Below are 19,058 nucleotides of genomic sequence, written 5' to 3'. Positions count from 1 at the left end.
TATGATTTATCTTTTCGGTGAAATTTGGTATAATTTCTTGCTTGTTTTGTTCATATTACATAGACATTTTTTCTCTTTGGGGTCATTGTTTCTGCTTCTCTTTGGTGTTGCTGCTTCTCTCTGAGGTCATTTTCTGGTGGCCGGCTGCTCGCTGAGAGATGATTTGCTGGAGTTTGAGCTGAAAGAGTTTCTGATGAAGGTCAATGATTTCAGTTCGACACGTTGGCGTCAAACAATTTGCATATAATTTCTTTTGAGTTACTTTTATTTTGTTAAACATGTGCTTCTAAATCCAATTAGCTGTATCCATTGATTGTGACTTCTTCACTAGCAGACAGTCCTGCTGTGCACAACAAACCTCCATTCCACCACACAAACATTGTTTCAGACTAACATGACCATAGATAACAGTGGGACATAATCAATTGTTAAAACATTTGTTTTTAAATAAAAGTGCATTCTTTGTACTTGGGCTTCTAAGTTTCTCGTCTAAATATCACAATAATAATAATAATAGAAAACATACCTGCACGGTGGCTGGATGCATAATTTCTGATCTTGTAAGTAGCTTCTCAAATGCATTTAATTTTGTGGCATTACAACTAGTGTATAAGCCAATCTCGCATCAATATGCCATCTCTATAAGAACTCAAATGAGTTGGTATTAGCGAATTACCATTTAAAGGAGAGCGTTCTATATCTTTAGCAATGTTTAAATAATTGAACTAATAGGACTTGTGACTGCCGTTCAGCTTTTGAAATGTTTTCAATTTTTTTTTACGTTTGATCTGTTCTTACAATGTCATCAGGTATCAATTATCTTGATATTGTTTAACGTCTATTTCTTTTTGACGTTTGATTTGGTTGATCTTGCTTCCACAGTGTATTTATTAATTACTTTTTTTTAATGTTGCTGTATCAGAAAGTTCTTAAGGTTTGATTCTGATTTGAGTGCAGAAAGAAACACGGAGAAAAGACTGCGGTCAACTCAGCCGACGCTTGAATTTTAGTGCACGTATATGCTGACATTTACGGTATTGAACAAGTAACCCAAAAAAAGGCTATTTAAATAGAAAATGATAGAACTGTGTGTGTACAGGACTACTGGTGTACAATAAAAGAAATATTTGTACAGTAAAAATTTTGAGATTTCTCCAAAGTAAAAGCCCTATGTGCCCTAAGTGACATTTCAAGAACACCATTTCTCCATATTTGAGCTGTAATAAAAACAGATTTCCCAATAGTTCCAGGACCTCTCAGACTACTACCATAATGAATATCAAGTATTTTTACTGTACAGTTTTGGAGATTTCTGCAAAGTAAAAGCCCTATTTTTGCAAGTTCAAAAACACCACTTCTCAAAGTTTGAACTGCCATAAAAAGGAATTTGGCCAGAGAGCTCCTTAACACAGGTACATTAGTGTTCGCCTGGAACTATTGATCAATCTGTTTTTATTGCATTTCAAACTTTGAGAAATGGTGTTTTTGAACTTGCAAAAATAAGGCTTTTACTTTGAAGAAATCTCCAAATATGTACAGTAAAAATACTTTATATTCAGCATGGTAGTAGCCTGAGAGGTCCTTAACACAGGTACATTGGTCTTGGCTTGGAATTATTGATAAATCTGTTTTTATGGCAGTCCAAACATGGAGAAACTGTCTTTTTCAACGTCCAATTATAGGGCTTTTACTTTGAAGAAATCTCCAAAACTGTACAGTAAAAATGTTTCAAATTTAGCATAGTAGTAGTCAGAGAGGTCCTTAACACACGTGCATTGGTCTTGCTCTGGAACCTTTGATCAATCTGTTTTTATTGCATTTCAAATATGGAGTCAGGCTAATTATCAAGTCTATATTTGACCTATTTACAAGTAGAAGAAAGAGATAAATATAACAAGTGTTAACACCAATCAGGAAATTGAGTCCATCTTGAACAATTGTGGCAATTTATTGAGAGCACTGTCCAGCTGTACACAAACATCTGGGTAAAGCACATCCCATCTCTGCAGCTCACTGGTCCTGAGCGCTTTGTTGGTGTGACACTTGTTTTAGTGAGTCCACCTCTTCACTCTGCAGCTACTGATGCATCCGGCTTCGCTGGCCTAGTAACTGGGGATACTCTTCCTTAAAATAAGAGTTGAATGTTTAACAATGGTGCAATCGAGAAGCTGCCCTAAAATAAGGCTCTGGGGAGGAACTAAATTGGACGCAATCAGTGAATTTTAAGGATTTAAGGCTTACTATTTTTAAAATAGTAACACATCTGAAGGCAATAAAACTAAGTTTTCTTTGAAACACAGATTCTTGCCAACATTAGATCCTCTCGTCCTTTGACCTCTTCAGTTTGACCATTCAATTCAGGATTGAAGTGGGACAAATAATCATTAGGTTAATTATTACCTCTACCTCGAAGTCTGTATTTTTTGAATTGTCATTATGTATTGCATTGTGATCAACAAATAATCCCACTTCATTGGAGGTATGTATGGTTCTTAAATGAAATAAATATGTGTACATCAATGGTTGCAAATTAACCATAAACATCAAATGAAATAAACAGCATTAAATACATCTGTAATAGCAGATAAACAACTTAAACACAGTTAAATATAATTAAATCAATGGTTTGGTAGAGATGTGACGACGTTTACTTTGCGTCTCCTAAACTGTCTCTGCCCTGCGGTCACTGCAGTCTATTTCAGGCTGAGGGAAAAACATGTTCTGGTTATTTAAATTCAAATCAGTTACATAGTATTGCAATCTCAAGGAAGAAATCTATCAATTCTGTCAATAAAAACCACCAACTGTCAATATTAATTTTTTTTCTTGCATGGGATACAAGCTATTTAAAGGAACATTAAGATATTACAGAATATGTCCAAGCTACAGAAGCTGAATGTCGTCCTCCTTCAGCTTGAAGGCGCTTCCTCCTGCTCCATAAAACAAGACTACATTTAAATTGAGTTCACGATTACACAAAACAAGCAAAGAAAGTTCTGTTTATTTATTCTGTCACATTATTGACTTAGTGATATTTCTCAACTTTGGATTCTTTGCAAAATTAAAACACTCTTGTTAAACTATGCACAACTTAATCAAAATCATATTTTGTTACCATACGACACACACGTTGCATACGACTTTATTCAGTTTGTACCACACTCACTTTTGGCAATTGTACTTCTCAGCGATTAGAGCAGTGTAAGTGAAGTACACAGAGAAAGTGCAAAACATCGGCTGTCAGGTCGCCACCCTCAGGAGGCGTCGGTGTGTTGGCACCAACCAGCACTCGAGGGGGCCGGACGTCAGCACGGAGGTGAGAGCAGGGCCCAGCTGCGTCTCATCCACAATCACCCACCTGTTGCTGCCTTCCAATCAGGGGAGGTATTTAGGAGCGGCCCCGAAGCCTCTTCCCCGCCGGATTGTTAGTCTTGTTTGTGAGTCAGACCGACAACTCAGGTCGAAGAACAGCAAGAAGTCAGAGGCCGCTGTTCTAAAACTAACCAGTGTCCTGTCTTCCTCTTTTCACCCAGGCACCTGAACGGGCCGCATGGCCCACGCACCTCCCCGGGAATCCCGCTCACTGTTTTTCCCCCACCTCTGGAATCCGGGACCGCCGTCACCACCCCGTCACCTCCTAGTCCGGTGCCTCCTTTTCACGAATAAAATACATGGTGACTAACAAATCTGCGTTTGGGTCTTTTCCAGTGGAGGCAATACGTGACAGAACAATCCGGCCAAAGACATGGACCCAGCAGATCTACAATCTGTCCGCGGGGCCGTCACCAATCAAGGAGCCCTGCTAGATCAACACAGCCTAGCACTTCAGGAGATCATGAAGGGACTACAGGAGCTCTCAACCAGTGTCGCCGGGATACAACACCGACTCAGCGCCCCGGTTGGTCCTCCGGCTCCGGCTCCAGATCCTGCTCAAACACCGCCAGTGCCAGTCCCTCCCTACCATCGGGAGCCACAGGTTCCTACCCCGGAGAGGTACGATGGCGACCTCGGCAGCTGTCGAGCCTTCCTACTACAATGTGGGTTGGTCTTCGACCAACAACCAACTTCATTCGCCACGGACGGGTCAAAGATTGCTTTTGTGATTGGACTGCTACGTGGAAAAGCCTTAGAGTGGGCCTCAGCGGTATGGGAGACACAGAGTAATGTGGCAAGTACCTACCCAATGTTCACCTCAGAGATGCGTAAATTATTTGACCACCCAGTGCGTGGTAGAGACGCATCCAAGAGACTACACGCGCTGCGGCAAGGTACCCGAGGCGTCGCAGACTACGCCATTGAGTTCCGGACGCTAGCCGTTGAAAGCGGATGGAACGATGAGGCCATAGAATCTGTTTTTTATAACGGATTAAGTAGCCAGATCAAGGACGAATTGGTTTCATACCCTGAACCAGAGACTTTAGAGGATCTGGTTCAATTGGCGATTCGGGTAGATAACCGATGCCGGGAGCGACAGAGAGAAAGGAGGCGCAGCGAGTCACCCCTCCCCCGAAGGGTAGCAACCTCATATTCTGTTGGAGGGGGACCTCCCAGGTACAACGCCAGATCACCAGCGGGGACCAACAATGAAGAGAGGCCCGAGCATGAGCCCATGCAACTAGGCCGATATCACCTTGACGAAGAGGAGCGGCGGCGCCGGTTTGACAACAACAGCTGTCTTTTCTGCGGGCTACAAGGACACTACCGTTCCTCCTGTCCTCGGCGCTCATCAAACAGGAGGGCTCGCTAGATGTGGAGAGAATACTAGCGAGCCAAGTACCCATATCTCCCAACCCCCGGCCCAGAGCACCACTGCACGCCACGCTCTCAACAAAAGGTCAGTCTTTTCGATTTCAAGTTTTAATCGATTCTGGGGCAGACGACAGTTTTATTGATGCTGATGTGGTGAGACAACTGGGCCTCAACACCACTCCTCTGGAGGGGGCTGTTGAGGCTGCTACTCTTGACGGCAGGCTGCTGGCCAGGATCACCAGCCGAACCGAGCCCGTTAAGCTATTTATTTCAGGTAACCACCAGGAAGAGATCAGCCTGTTAATTATTTCCTCCCCTAAGATTCCGATCGTTCTAGGACTTACGTGGTTGGTTAAACACAATCCGGTAATCGACTGGCCAGAGGCTAGGATAACCAACTGGAGTAAGTTTTGTCATGCTCATTGCCTGCGGTCTGCAAGTCCGAGACTAGAGAACAGCCAGGGATCCACCCAATGCGCGGCTGACCTATCCCTCGTCCCCACTGACTACCATGACCTGGGGGAGGTTTTCAGTAAGAATCGGGCCTCATCAATTCCACCTCACCGCCCGTACGACTGCGCGATTGAATTAAAGTCTGGTTCCACGTTCCCCAGTAGTCGTCTGTACAGCATCTCTAAACCGGAACGGGTAGCCATGGAGAAATACATTAAGGAGTCGCTCGCCGCCGAGCTCATCCGTCCCTCTTCGTCTCCATTGGGAGCAGGTTTTTTTTTTGTCACCAAGAAGGACGGTTCCCTCCGGCCATGTATTGACTATCGCGGTTTAAACGAGATAACCATCAAGAATAAGTATCCGTTACCACTCATGAACGAGGCCTTTGATGCACTTCAAGGGTCCACAATCTTCACTAAGTTAGACTTGCGTAATGCATACCACTTGGTGAGAATTCGTAAGGGAGACGAGTGGTTGACAGGATTTAACACACCGTTGGGGCATTTTGAATATCAAGTCATGCCGTTTGGATTGACTAATGCCCCAGCGGTATTTCAGGGGCTGGTTAACGACGTGCTCAGAGACATGTTGGGACGTTTCGTATTTGTGTATCTTGATGACATCCTCATATTTTCTAGAGACCCCACCGAACACATTCAACATGTCCGCCTGGTGCTACAACATCTCCTGGAGAACAAATTATATGCCAAAGCGGAGAAATGTGAATTTCATGCCGACACTGTTTCATTCCTGGGCTACGTCATTTCTGAGGGACAGGTGAGGATGGATCCAGCTAAGGTGGAGGCAGTACTTGGATGGCCTAGGCCCGACACGAGAAAGCAACTTCAGAGGTTCTTAGGGTTTGCTAACTTTTACCGACGGTTTATTCGGGATTACAGTAGTGTCGCCGCTCCCCTTACTGCACTTACCTCCTGTAGCAAACCCTACGTGTGGACCCCAGAAGCAGAGGGGGCGTTTGGGGAACTCAAGAGGCGGTTCACGTCTGCTCCCATCCTTGCCCAACCTGATCCGTGCCGGCAGTTTGTTGTCGAGGTGGATGCCTCTGACGTGGGGCTGGGAGCGGTGTTATCCCAACGCACCGCGACGGACGGTAAGCTCCACCCCTGTGCTTACTTGTCGCGTCGGTTGTCCCCGGCCGAGCGCAATTACGATGTGGGCAACTGTGAGCTACTGGCCGTCAAGGTCGCCCTAGAGGAATGGCGTCATTGGTTGGAGGGTGCGGAACTACCGTTTGTGGTTTGGACAGACCACAAGAATCTCGAGTACATCCGGTCAGCGAAACGCCTCAACTCACGTCAAGCCAGGTGGGCCCTGTTTTTTGGACTTTTTTCCTTCTCCCTGACTTACAGACCTGGATCACGTAACACCAAACCAGACGCCCTATCTAGAGTGTTTTCCAGAGAGGAGGAGGGGCGAGAGCCGGACACCATCGTCCCCAAACACTGCTTGGTCGGGGCAGCCCTGTGGAGAATAGAAGACGAGGTAACCTCTGCCCTCAGAGTCAACCCGGGGCCAGGGAATGGGCCTCCGGGCCGGCTATTTGTGCCAGATAATGTGAGAACTAATGTCCTGCAGTGGGCTCATGGCTCAAGGCTGACGTGCCATCCCGGAGTGGCTCGGACCATGGCATTTCTAAGGAGACGGTTCTGGTGGCCAACCATGGCTGACGACACAAAGGGATACGTCGCAGCTTGCCAAGTGTGCGCACAAAATAAGGTATCTAATAGACCTAGCGTCGGATTTTTACGCCCCCTGCCCATACCACGACGCCCATGGTCTCATTTGGCACTGGACTTCGTGACCGGACTACCCCCGTCAGAAGGTAACACAGTTGTACTCACCGTGGTTGATCGTTTCAGCAAGTATGCCCATTTCGTTCCACTCCCCAAGCTCCCGTCAGCAAAGGAGACGGCCTCTATCCTTGTCAAGGAGGTGTTTCGCATACATGGGTTGCCTTGTGACCTGGTCTCGGACCGGGGGCCCCAATTTTCCTCGGCTGTCTGGAGAGCCTTCTGTAGGGCCATTGGGGCCACAGTCAGTCTGTGCTCGGGATACCATCCACAGACCAATGGTCAGGCAGAGAGAGCTAACCAGAAACTGGAGATATCTCTTCGATGTCTAGTGTCTGCTAATCCCGGGTCCTGGGCCTCCCAAATCTACTGGGCAGAATATGCGCACAACACCTTGCCCTCTTCCGCAACAGGTATGTCCCCTTTTCAATGTTTGTACGGCTACCAACCTCCCCTTTTCCCATCCCAGGAGAGAGACATCGCCGTGCCCTCCGTACACAGTCACATCCGTCGCTGTCACCGAACCTGGCATCGAGTCCGCGCGGCCTTGCTCCGCTCCTCTGAACATTACCAACGGCATGCCAACCGCCACCGGACGGCCGCCCCGACCTACAAAGTAGGTGACAAGGTCTGGCTGTCCACTAAAGACCTTCCACTGAGGACGGAGTCTAGAAAACTGTCTCAGAGATTCATTGGCCCGTTCGTAATTGAAGGGGTCATCAACCCGGTTGCGGTCCGATTGAAGTTACCTAGGTCCCTTCGTGTTCACCCCACTTTCCACGTGTCCCGTCTTAAACCGGTCCTCCTCAGCCCCCTCCTGCCCCCTCCCCCGCGACCCCCCCCACCACGGATCATTGACGGTGCTCCGGCTTACACAGTGCGTAGGATTCTGGACTCCAGACGCCGGGGCCGGGGAACCCAATACCTAGTGGATTGGGAGGGTTTTGGTCCAGAGGAGCGGTGCTGGATTCCCCGCCGCCAGATCCTGGACGCCGTCATGGTGAGGGACTACCATCGCCGTCGGCCAGACAGGCCTGGTGGGGTGTCTGGAGACACCCGTCGGAGAGGGGGTACTGTCAGGTCGCCACCCTCAGGAGGCGTCGGTGTGTTGGCACCAACCAGCACTCGAGGGGGCCGGACGTCAGCACGGAGGTGAGAGCAGGGCCCAGCTGCGTCTCATCCACAATCACCCACCTGTTGCTGCCTTCCAATCAGGGGAGGTATTTAGGAGCGGCCCCGAAGCCTCTTCCCCGCCGGATTGTTAGTCTTGTTTGTGAGTCAGACCGACAACTCAGGTCGAAGAACAGCAAGAAGTCAGAGGCCGCTGTTCTAAAACTAACCAGTGTCCTGTCTTCCTCTTTTCACCCAGGCACCTGAACGGGCCGCATGGCCCACGCACCTCCCCGGGAATCCCGCTCACTGTTTTTCCCCCACCTCTGGAATCCGGGACCGCCGTCACCACCCCGTCACCTCCTAGTCCGGTGCCTCCTTTTCACGAATAAAATACATGGTGACTAACAAATCTGCGTTTGGGTCTTTTCCAGTGGAGGCAATACGTGACATCGGCCACATTTGCAGTACGATAAGCACAATGTCTGCTCACCCTTTTTGCAAAACAATACAGTGATTTGGCAAAACACTAAAAGACATGTGGGTACATTACACACCACATGACACCACACAAGACCAATGCAGCAGACTGAGGATTATATAGTTTATTTTTGCCCACTCAAATGTGTCAACATGGCGATTCAAAACAACAAACAACTCCCAGTTTATATGCATCAGACAAACATAACATTGTATCCTGTGCAGTCTGTCTGCAATTCAGCAATTCTGTGTTTGCACACCTGATCGGTCTGTCAAACCCATGTGTCAATTAGTTAGGTAATTTGACAATCAGTGCTTTGCAATTGCAAGGAAGTGACATCTTGATATACCTCCGTGTGTAATATATACAACTGTGTTTAGTGTTTTGCAATAGTCAATCGTAAAAAGCTGTAAAGTGCATTAACACGGAGCACAATCAGAAAAAGAACAGTACCGTATTTTCCGCACTACAAAGGCGCTCTTAAAAGCCTTTCATTTTCTCAAAAAAAACCGTATACCCCGTCCACATCCAGGGGTCCTGATTCCGCGGTGGAATCATCTCCGAGTGACTCCTCTGTAAGTGATATTCACACTGTATGTAAAGTAAATGACATTTCTTTTAAATGTTTCATAATTGGTTTAAGGTTTTAGCAATCTTTTGTTGACAATAATAACCAAATGTTTTGTTTCTGCGTTGCAGGTGGAGCTGGAGGGCTGGGTGCGTTCGTGGGAAAACCCCCATGGTGTCCCATCAGCGGACATATCCTGGCTAAAAGAGGACACAGAACGAGGCCTGTTCACCGCTGTTCAGATATTTAAACACAAATCTGGTCAGTTAAAGAGGCGACGGGTGATCAAATCCGACCGGATGTGGTTTTATCCACCTGAACCGCCTCGCTATGTGAAGGGAGCTGCGCCAACACCACACCTTTTTTTCCGGAGCCGTGTATTTGTGTGGCGTCCGGTTGGAGTTTGGCGATACTCCCTGAAGTGCCCTCGAGGGGATGACTACGTCGGGCACGGGAGGGATGTGCACCTCTACAAGTCTGGCTTTCACCACCGGGTATGAATCACTGTGTTCTTACTACGTATGTAAACATATGTATGCAAAATATCTGCTAATAATATAATATCTACTACAGGTACGTCACATTTGATGTGTCCGGCTGGTACACATCGGTCACTGAGGTCCTGTGCTGTGGACCCTGCACAAAGGCCACCAGGAGCGGAGGAGGTGGCACAGTGGGCCGATGGCTCGCATGGGACCGTGCTATTCTAGCTCAACTTAGTGAGGCTCATCAAGCGCAGTTCCCTGCCGTCCGCACCAGCAAGTGAGGATATTAAACGTATTGAGTGCATTTAACAGTCTAACTTTAGCGCAATAAATCTCACCACGCTGTTTATGAATGCTGAATGTGTTCGCCGGTGTGGGGTGGATGAGAACGTGGTCCGCCTTCTGAGGGACAGGACAGAAGGCAACACTATGGTCAAGGTGTGGAGGCAGGTACAGGAGAGTCATGTTGAGGAGTATTTTCAACATAAGGACCTGTACACCACACTCCTCATGACCGTAGCTGAACCAGGTGGGATCGTCTCTGCATTAGGCCACGAATTCCAAGCTCCACCTGCTCCGAGAGAACTTCCCTCTGCGCGGCTCTTGCGTCTTGCCTTCCTGCTGGCAGAGGCAGAGAATGTCCAAGATTACCGCAGCCAGATCCTCTCCACTTTTGGCACGGCGCTGAAAATGGACTCCACTAAGAAATAGAATCCATTAGACGTTATCATATAATGCAAATCTGACTTTTTTTCCCAGGTGGTCAAGAAGCTGTGTGGGGAAGGTCGCGGTTCACCAGCATTGGGAACGAGCACTCACAGATAGTGACCTTTGTGCTGACTTGTGAGGACTCCACTCCGCGGCTCACGCCCATGTGCAGTGGAGTCATGGAGAGGTTCCGGCTGGCCAGTCAGCCTGTCCAGAAGCTCCTCTACGTGGACCGTGGGTGTTGCCGGTCTCAGGGCACAACAGGAGTGCGGCTGGACATCTTCCACTGGATCCACAGATTTGACGCGGAGTCCCACTGTAAGTATGCAGTGTTCAAGTCTGCTCTAGCTGGGGCAGTTTTGGCCCACAACCGCCCGGACCTGGAGCTGCTCATGAAAGCCATCAGAGCCAAGAACCCGGAGAGTCTCGGACGAGGACATTGTCCGCTGCCACATCTCCAGGGATCAGCTCAAGCACCATGTGAGGAGGGTTACACTCGGTGCTCAGGAGACCTTTCGGCTCATCCAGCTGGCCATCGAGGAGATGAAAGGTCCCGTTGGGCTGGACGAGAGCGGAGTTAGCCTCTTCAAAACACCTGATATTAAGCGCCCCATAAAATAGGTTATTACAACATTAATATAGAGTAGCATACAAAGTGAACATAACACACTGCATGCATGTGTATTTACAGAGGCTATCGATGAGATGTGGGCAGGCCAGCAGCGACATCTGGAGTGCATCCAGGATCCACCAGGCATGAACATGTATAGGGTGGCACGTAGCACAACTATCAATAATGTGGACGTGCCCCATTACAAATGTCTGCGTGGAAGCAACAGCCTGGAAGGATTCCACAAATCGCTGCCACACATGATTCCAGGTGATTCCTCGTGTTGTAACAAACTAATCAGGTGACTTTGACAATATTCTAGAGAGAAAGCACAGGCTGAACTATTAATTAATTAAACATAAAACACTTCACTCTACGACAGCAACACATCAGGGGATGTTTCACTGGACAGGACGGTGATGAGAAGAGAAAAAATCTGTAAAAAGTACATGATATTTACCAAAGAGATGTATTGGCTTGTAAGTGTGAAGTAGCTTCAAATGGAAAATGATAAAATATTGTGGACTTAAGTTAATTAGTTAAATAAATGTGCTTAGTTACATTCCAGCTCAAGATGAAGGTTTTACTGTCATGTGTACTTGTGTGGAGTTATCAGGACAAATTGACATTAACGCTTTGTTTAACTTTGTTCTACTCAGGGCCCCATTGTGCAGCACGGCCCTATCAGGTTTACCTGATGAGTGGCATTGCTCGGTGGAATTCGGACAGGAGTTTGGACGCCGTGTTTGGTGGCAAAGGACAGAATCACAGGAAATACTCTGCGCCGCTCATTCACCGCCTCAACACCCGCTGTCAGCAGCTGTTTGGCGAGACTGGAGGAGAATTTCCGGGCCCCCGCCAATGTTGCTTCCAACGAGTTGCTTGGGTTGGAATATTTATTCAGCCAACGCACGGGTGTATCCGAACCCTTTTCCCTGGTGGACATCATCAATGATGGACCTGGTCCAGAGGAGGAGGTGGTTCAGCACGGGCAGCCCGATCCAGAGGCTGACGAGGCGTACCAGAGCGACGGGGAGGCTGGTGGCGACGTGTTGGATGCCATCCTGCCCCACATTAATCTCACCAGCGACGAAACTGCAACTCTTCACCCTCCAGCCTCTGTGAGTAAATGGCTATGTGGTCAAATTTAAATGCGATGCATTGATTACTGGACGTTACGTTCCAGCTCCCACAAGGGAGGGGAACATGGCAACCGACTGCTCGGGCCGACCGATGCCAGCGAAAGGGGTATGGAGTCGCGGTCCGAGAAAAAGACAAACACCAAATACCATATAACGCTTTTATCTAAACACAAAAATAAATATACATAAATAAACGATAACTTTCTGGGAAAAGGGGAGGGCTGGACGGACCAAAACAAAGATATAAACAAAAGGTCCCCAACCCTAACCTGTACTAACCCCAAATAGAAAATACAATCTTTACCTGGCACACGGTCAAGGCGCCCTAACCAAACTGTGAACAAAGGAGGAAACAAATAATTAGTTGAAAGGACACAAACAAACAATTGCTCCTTCCTGCTGCTACACGTTCCAAAAGGAACACAAGTTAAGTTATTTAACACAAACTATCAAAATCTCCCCACACAGGGTACAAACCAAAGACCAAGTCACAGCATATGCAGCGAGAGCGAACTGGTCCAAAACCGGGCTTTTTAAAGAGCCCAGCCAGCTGCGACCACTGACGAGGGGGTAGAGCTCCGGGTCGCAATCCTACCTGGAAAACACACACACACACACACCGAATCGGAATCATTATACGAACCCAGAACTCTAGGGACGTTACACTGGACAACTTGCTCATTGGAACTTTTATATGGCAACTTGTCAACAGGTGGATGGCTGCAGTCCAAACCCGCTTCCTGGCTTTGAAAAGCTATAAAAGTTCTGTTCTGGTGGCAATCAGCCTGACAGAGGACAAGCTGACGCTTTCCACTGAGCAGAGGAACGAGGTCCTTGAATCCTGGAATGCTGTGGAGGAGCACGACAAGCAGCCGCAGCAGTTCAACCAGCTGTACAGAAGGATCCGATCCTCTGCAAGGCCGGCATTCCTCTGCCAAAGATCAACGTCAAAACTGTGCAGGACTTCATCCGGCGTCAGGAGCGCCTCCTGAACATGAATCCCACAAAACAGTCCTCTACTGTAACGAAGATCACCTCCATTTCATCTGCTGACCTCCCTCGAGCACTACACCAGCCGTCAGTCCTCCACCACTCTACCCTCTGATGGAGTACGGGGCCATCCCCAGCACAGCAGGGACTACGGTGTTGAAGGGAAGGACGGACATGATGATGGCTCTCTTCCGGCCTCTACCACCACTGCAACTCCTGCAACCGCTGGCGGCTGTAAAAAAAAAATCCTGCCACCTCCACCATCTCCAGACCTGTACCCTCCATGTCCAGCTCCGCAGCCGACACGGAGTGCGCTGGCCCCTCCACTCGGCCAATATTGCCTGCAAATCCTCCTGCATCACTGCCATCTCTGTCCACAATGCCTACTGCTTGTGATTTAAGTTCACCATCCTGGGCAAGATCCACGCAGTACAAGCGAAAGAGTATGGAACATCCCTCTGCAGTTGGAGTCGAGGTGTCGCGGGTGCACAAACTCCCTCTCTGTACATGACACTTCTTTTTGTGTAGGTAATATGTTAAATAAATTACCTATACAGGTAGTTATGTCTCATTGTATTAATTTGTCTTGTTATTGACATAGCCTAATGCGCAACCATGAATTCCAATATATGTGTTTTTTAAAGGGAGTATTCAAAGGTCATTTTTGAGCAATTTTGACAACTCTAGACGATACGCCCACTATAAACCAGATGTCTTGGTTCACCCTGAACCAAAACGTTTCCGAGATACTGACAATGTACAATAGGATCACAAATAATAAATGTGGATGACTCCACACAAGAAAACCGCTGGTACATAAAGACAAACACCATATTAATACGTTCATAAGTTATGTATCACGCATCATAATCATCATTCATTTATTCAATTCAATGCTTCTCGCACCAAAGCCATGGTGTCTTTTCATTTATTGTACACTTGATGGCGAAGTAGAGAAAATAAAGCACCATGAAACTGTGTGACACAATTGGATGGAAAGCTTCCATGCGTCCATGTTTCAACTCACCATTACTACAGCAGACTCATAAGGACATGATATATTGCTTTGAGTCTTCCAGAGACTTGATGCAGAGGAGCACAAAAACTGCTTCTCCCATCCCGGATTAAATCACCATGATAGGTTTTTCCTTTGACATGTTATCAGGGGAGAGCGCGAACGCAGTCCCCCACTACCAGAAATTATGCAATCGAGATTCCCACATTTGGGGAATTCGCAGAGGTCAGCTCAACCGGAGTGCAATGGCTAAGCCTCGCCCTGGGTGAACCACCTTCTTGATCATGGTATCTCCCTTGCCAGGTAAGTATGAGTTGTACACATCAGAGTCAGGGCAGTCTTTCACACACACACCAAGCTGACCGATGGTGCCGACCATCACAACAACAACAAACACACACTAAAAGAGCTCCAATAACCTGCAGGAAGTTCATGTAGAGTAAAGTCGTATTCACCAGGGAGGACAAAGATAATATACATTTTACTTGAGAAACGATGCCCTCATTTCCCATGATGCAATGCTGTATTTTCAAAAGAAAATATAAAATCGCCAGCTGCATCTATTTATCTCCAACAAATGAGTGATAATTCAACAGAAGGTTCACATGAGACAAAGCAAAACTGCAATCAAAAGTGATTTGATCCTCACCTGGAATTCAAAGGAAAGAATAAAATTACAAATGCGTTCTTTCATTTCAACCACTTCCTGTTTCTTTGTCTACTGCTTGTGCTCCACTGACACACATTGACACCTATTGGTCTGGAGTAGTAATCACAATACATGTTTCTCATTAGATACAATTCAATTAAGAACTGGACATGATTGTGTGACACCCACCAATGTGTTTACACATTGGTGGTGTGTCAATGTCTGAAGTGAACAGTATATTGTATAGAAATGTTATAACCAGGGAACTGAAATCCCTTGTTGTATGGAATGTACATCCCACCCTGTAGCCAGCAGGGGGAAGAGTGGCGCTCTGTTTTGCTTTAGACTGGCTTTACGGCAGTGAAAGAATTTGCGACCACAACGTCACAAGTGACGTTTCCTCATTCTGCTGAGCGAGGCGCAATGACAGATGTGTAAGAGCTGTGTGTCATTTGTGTGTCCGGTCTACAGAATCACATCATCTACTTGGTACCAATCCTGGTACCTGTAACAATTATCTTTATGATGACTGATTGTTGTGTCTTACAATAGATACAGATCAGGCAAATTGAAGAAATGACAACTGATAATTTAGCGCTTTCTTAATAAAACCTCTGACATTGTCTTGATGGCGTAGAGAGATCATACATCAACTATCAGATACACCAATGCACACTGTTACTGGGGAAGTTATTTTAGACACGTTTGGGGGTTGCACCGTTCCTGGAGGTACTGCAATACCAGGTCGATGCGTGGAGTGGACGGAGCAAGCCCCTATTCCATCTCCCTATTCCAAAAATCAATTTAATATATGGTCCCCGGGTAGGGGACGTATCAGATATTAAACTGATAAGAACAGATACTACACTTGATCTTAGCCAAAAGGCCGAGAAGCGATAGCGACATCACGTCGGAGATGAGGAAGTCATTCCCCTCACAGACACTCTCACGGATGGTTCGCGGACTGAACTACAACTTTATTAACCCCAAATAAAACAACAAGAGTGTAAAATAGCGACAATGTACCACCGGTACGATTTTGTTTTCGACTTTCACGTTAAACTTGTTAAACGTGTGTTTGCAAATGCGTCTCCTTGTTTACTTCCGGACACGTGGTAAGCGTCAGTCCAATGAGAAGTAACGTTACAACGCCGATAAATATCACGTCAACTAGCAGACACAATTAAAGAAATTGAGGCCACAACGGAGAGGAGACGTGTGGTTTACACATTACACGTGCAGTCCACACAAGTTATAAGCCGCTGTAAAAGCAGAATAAGTGCGCAGTAATTACTATGAGTCCCGCTACCTCGACGGGAAAAAGCGCTGTAACAAAGGCGAACAACGTTAGCGGTGTCCACGATACCATCACACATGTGCCCAATTAGGTTTGAGTAAAGTGACATTATTAACCTTCATTACATTCCCATGTAAGCACTGCATTGGCCTGTTAGTTTAACTAATAATTAACTAGTACAGTGTGACGGTAACTAACGTGGAGCCGAGTCCTGACGTGTCGTTAACAGTCAGTTAGCCGCTTATCGCCATGTGGTCATGGAGGTGAAGCACCTTCAACCTGCAGTTATTTCAGCTTCAAGTCACTTTAGACCAACGAGCCATTGATGAATACGAGTGTTGCCACGACCCAGTTTCCATTACGCAGAGTTAAAAACAAAAGACAGTTTAGTTTGATATGCTAATTAGCAGCTAGCATTAGTTTAGCTAACAGTTAGCAAGCTTAATCAAACAGGTGCTGCAGTGAAATATACCCTTAAATAGACGAAAACAAGTTGGCTTCATTATAATTGTTAACTTAATAGTGTACACGCTATTATTCCTACAAGAATGGTCTCTTTCTTGAGTCAAAGGGAACTTCCTGAAAGTAGTCTTGGTGAACGCTGGTGGGCGACGTGTTCCAGTGGGAGACAGCAGCGGTGTGTTCGGTGCGCTTGACCGTGTGCACAACGAGCTTTAGCTGTTAGCAGCTAGCTTTAGCCCAATTATCTAGACACACCTTTGTTTTAGCCAAGTGCACATTGACATATACAACGTGTTCCTGTTAGGGAATCCTACATATTATTTGACTCACATAGAAGTGGTTATGAAAAATAAATGAATGCACACAAGATTCAGAACAGACAAAAAAATATTAGACAAGAGAGCTCAGGGTATTTTTTGAGAACCACAAGTTGGAGCTCAAAGCATAAGACTGTGTTTGATTCCATCTCTCTCTAAATGAGCCGCTCTTTGACCCTTGCATGAAGCAAAACAATGATTATTTCTCTGATTCACTGCTTCCACCTGTCAATAAGTATACGTCTTTATCTAAAAAGAAACAACTAACCTTCACATATATATCTGTTTGTCATTTTGAACCTCAGTATTGGGTTTTAGTTTGCTTTGTAAATACTTTGCATTTTTGGGGATTCAATATGATTTATCTTTTCGGTAAAATTTGGTATAATTTCTTGCTTGATTTGTTCATATTACATAGACATTTTTTCTCTTTGGGGTCATTGTTTCTGCTTCTCTTTGGTGTTGCTGCTTCTCTCTGAGGTCATTTTCTGGTGGCCGGCTGCTCGCTGAGAGATGATTTGCTGGAGTTTGAGCTGAAAGAGTTTCTGATGAAGCTCAATGAGTTCAGTTCGACACGTTGGCGTCAAACAATTTGCATATAATTTCTTTTGAGTTACTTTTATTTTGTTTAACATGTGCTTCTAAATCCAATTAGCTGTATCCATTGATTCTGACCTCTTCACTAGCAGACAGTCCTGCTGTGCACAACAAACCTCTATTCCATGACCATAGATAACAATGGGACATAATCAATTGTTAAAACATTTGTTTCTAAATAAAAGTGCATTCTTTGTACTTGGGCTTCTAAGTTTCTCGTCTAAATATCACGATAATAATAATAATAGAAAACATACCTGCACGGTGGCTGGATGCATAATTTCTGATCTTGTAAGTAGCTTCTCAAATGCATTTAATTTTGTGGCATTACAACTAGTGTATAAGCCAATCTCGCATCAATATGCCATCTCTATAAGAACTCAAATGAGTTGGTATTAGCGAATTACCATTTAAAGGAGAGCGTTCTATATCTTTAGCAATGTTTAAATAATTGAACTAATAGGACTTGTGACTGCCGTTTAGCTTTTGAAATGTTTTCATTCATTTTTTTTTACACGTTTGATCTGTTCTTCTAATGTCATCAGGTATCATTATCTTGATATTGTTTAACTTTTATTTATTTTTGACGTTTGATTTGGTTGATCTTGCTTCTACAGTGTATTTATTTATTACCTTTTTTGAATGTTGCTGTATCAGAAAGTGCAGAAGTTCTTCAGGTTTGATTCTGATTTGAGAGCAGAAAGAAACACGGAGAAAAGGATTTGGTTTCTTATTTTAATGATTGAACTGACTCATTGATTGACTACTGGAGCCGTAAAACCTCTGTTTGATATTTACAAAAGTGAGACCTAAAAGATTGTGTGTGAGTCAGTAGTGTTTGAGGACGTGAAAAGCACGGCGGGGAACACTGTACAATATTGAATGGTTGATGGAATTTACAAATTAGAAATACAGACTTTGAATCTGTCCTACATTAAATACAATAAATGAAGAACAAAAAAGAGAATTGGCAGCCTAACGTCTACCAAATACAATTTCAACTATATTAAGATCATCCAAGTGGGTGTAGTGTATGACAAACAGTTTGTGGTTTGAACACTTTGAAGGAGCAAAGACCAGTAAGAGCTAGCAGCCTAACGTGAGTGCGATACAAATAGATCATTTGAATGACATCTGTCCTCACCTAAGTATTACTCAAGCTCTTACCTAAATTAACCTTATTGACTAAGTGCATTTCGATGCTTTAGGAGAAACCGATAACTATGCTCAAGCACACTGTGCACACTTCTGCCATGGTATTTTATATTGTACAGGTTTGGGGGTGCACCGTTCCTGGAGGTACTGCAATACCAGGTCGATGCGTGGAGTGGACGGAGCAAGCCCCTATTCCATCTCCCTATTCCAAAAATCAATTTAATATATGGTCCCCGGGTAGGGGACGTATCAGATATTAAACTGATAAGAACAGATACTACACTTGATCTTAGCCAAAAGGCCGAGAAGCGATAGCGACATCATGTCGGAGATGAGGAAGTCATTCCCCTCACAGACACTCTCACGGATGGTTTGCGGACTGAACTACAACTTTATTAACCCCCAAATAAAACAACAAGAGTGTAAAATAGCGACAATGTACCACCGGTACAATTTTGT

At 45.6% G+C, this 19,058-nt stretch overlaps 4 long non-coding RNA genes and 3 other non-coding genes across 7 annotated transcripts; 3 read left to right on the top strand and 4 right to left on the bottom strand.

The window, feature by feature from the left end:
* The first annotated feature begins 2,509 nt into the window (after positions 1–2,509).
* Positions 2,510–3,686, top strand: LOC144385608 (uncharacterized). The gene is made up of 2 exons (XR_013451902.1): positions 2,510–3,437; positions 3,534–3,686. It is a non-coding gene; the product is annotated as an uncharacterized LOC144385608 (long non-coding RNA).
* Positions 3,687–4,731: 1,045 nt separating this feature from the next.
* Positions 4,732–8,535, top strand: LOC144385699 (uncharacterized). The gene is made up of 2 exons (XR_013451904.1): positions 4,732–4,834; positions 8,383–8,535. It is a non-coding gene; the product is annotated as an uncharacterized LOC144385699 (long non-coding RNA).
* A 702-nt stretch (positions 8,536–9,237) lies between these two features.
* On the bottom strand, positions 9,238–14,851 carry LOC120818065 (uncharacterized). The gene is made up of 4 exons (XR_013451639.1): positions 14,772–14,851; positions 12,422–12,451; positions 11,670–12,094; positions 9,238–10,960 (listed from the first exon to the last, which is right to left on the bottom strand). It is a non-coding gene; the product is annotated as an uncharacterized LOC120818065 (long non-coding RNA).
* LOC120818057 (uncharacterized) lies at positions 11,057–12,817 on the top strand. Its single transcript, XR_013451821.1, has 3 exons — positions 11,057–11,245; positions 11,635–12,096; positions 12,586–12,817. It is a non-coding gene; the product is annotated as an uncharacterized LOC120818057 (long non-coding RNA).
* Positions 14,270–14,433, bottom strand: LOC120830250 (U1 spliceosomal RNA). Its single transcript, XR_005713886.1, has one exon. It is a non-coding gene; the product is annotated as a U1 spliceosomal RNA (small nuclear RNA).
* Positions 14,852–15,478: 627 nt separating the features above from the next.
* On the bottom strand, positions 15,479–15,669 carry LOC120830130 (U2 spliceosomal RNA). Its single transcript, XR_005713853.2, has one exon. It is a non-coding gene; the product is annotated as a U2 spliceosomal RNA (small nuclear RNA).
* Positions 15,670–18,721: 3,052 nt separating this feature from the next.
* On the bottom strand, positions 18,722–18,912 carry LOC120830167 (U2 spliceosomal RNA). The gene has a single exon (XR_005713861.1). It is a non-coding gene; the product is annotated as a U2 spliceosomal RNA (small nuclear RNA).
* Between the last annotated feature and the right edge of the window lie 146 nt (positions 18,913–19,058).

This window comes from Gasterosteus aculeatus, chromosome 1 (assembly GCF_964276395.1).
Source record: "Gasterosteus aculeatus chromosome 1, fGasAcu3.hap1.1, whole genome shotgun sequence".
Lineage (NCBI taxonomy): Eukaryota > Metazoa > Chordata > Actinopteri > Perciformes > Gasterosteidae > Gasterosteus > Gasterosteus aculeatus.
This window is presented reverse-complemented; position numbering and strand designations above follow the sequence as displayed.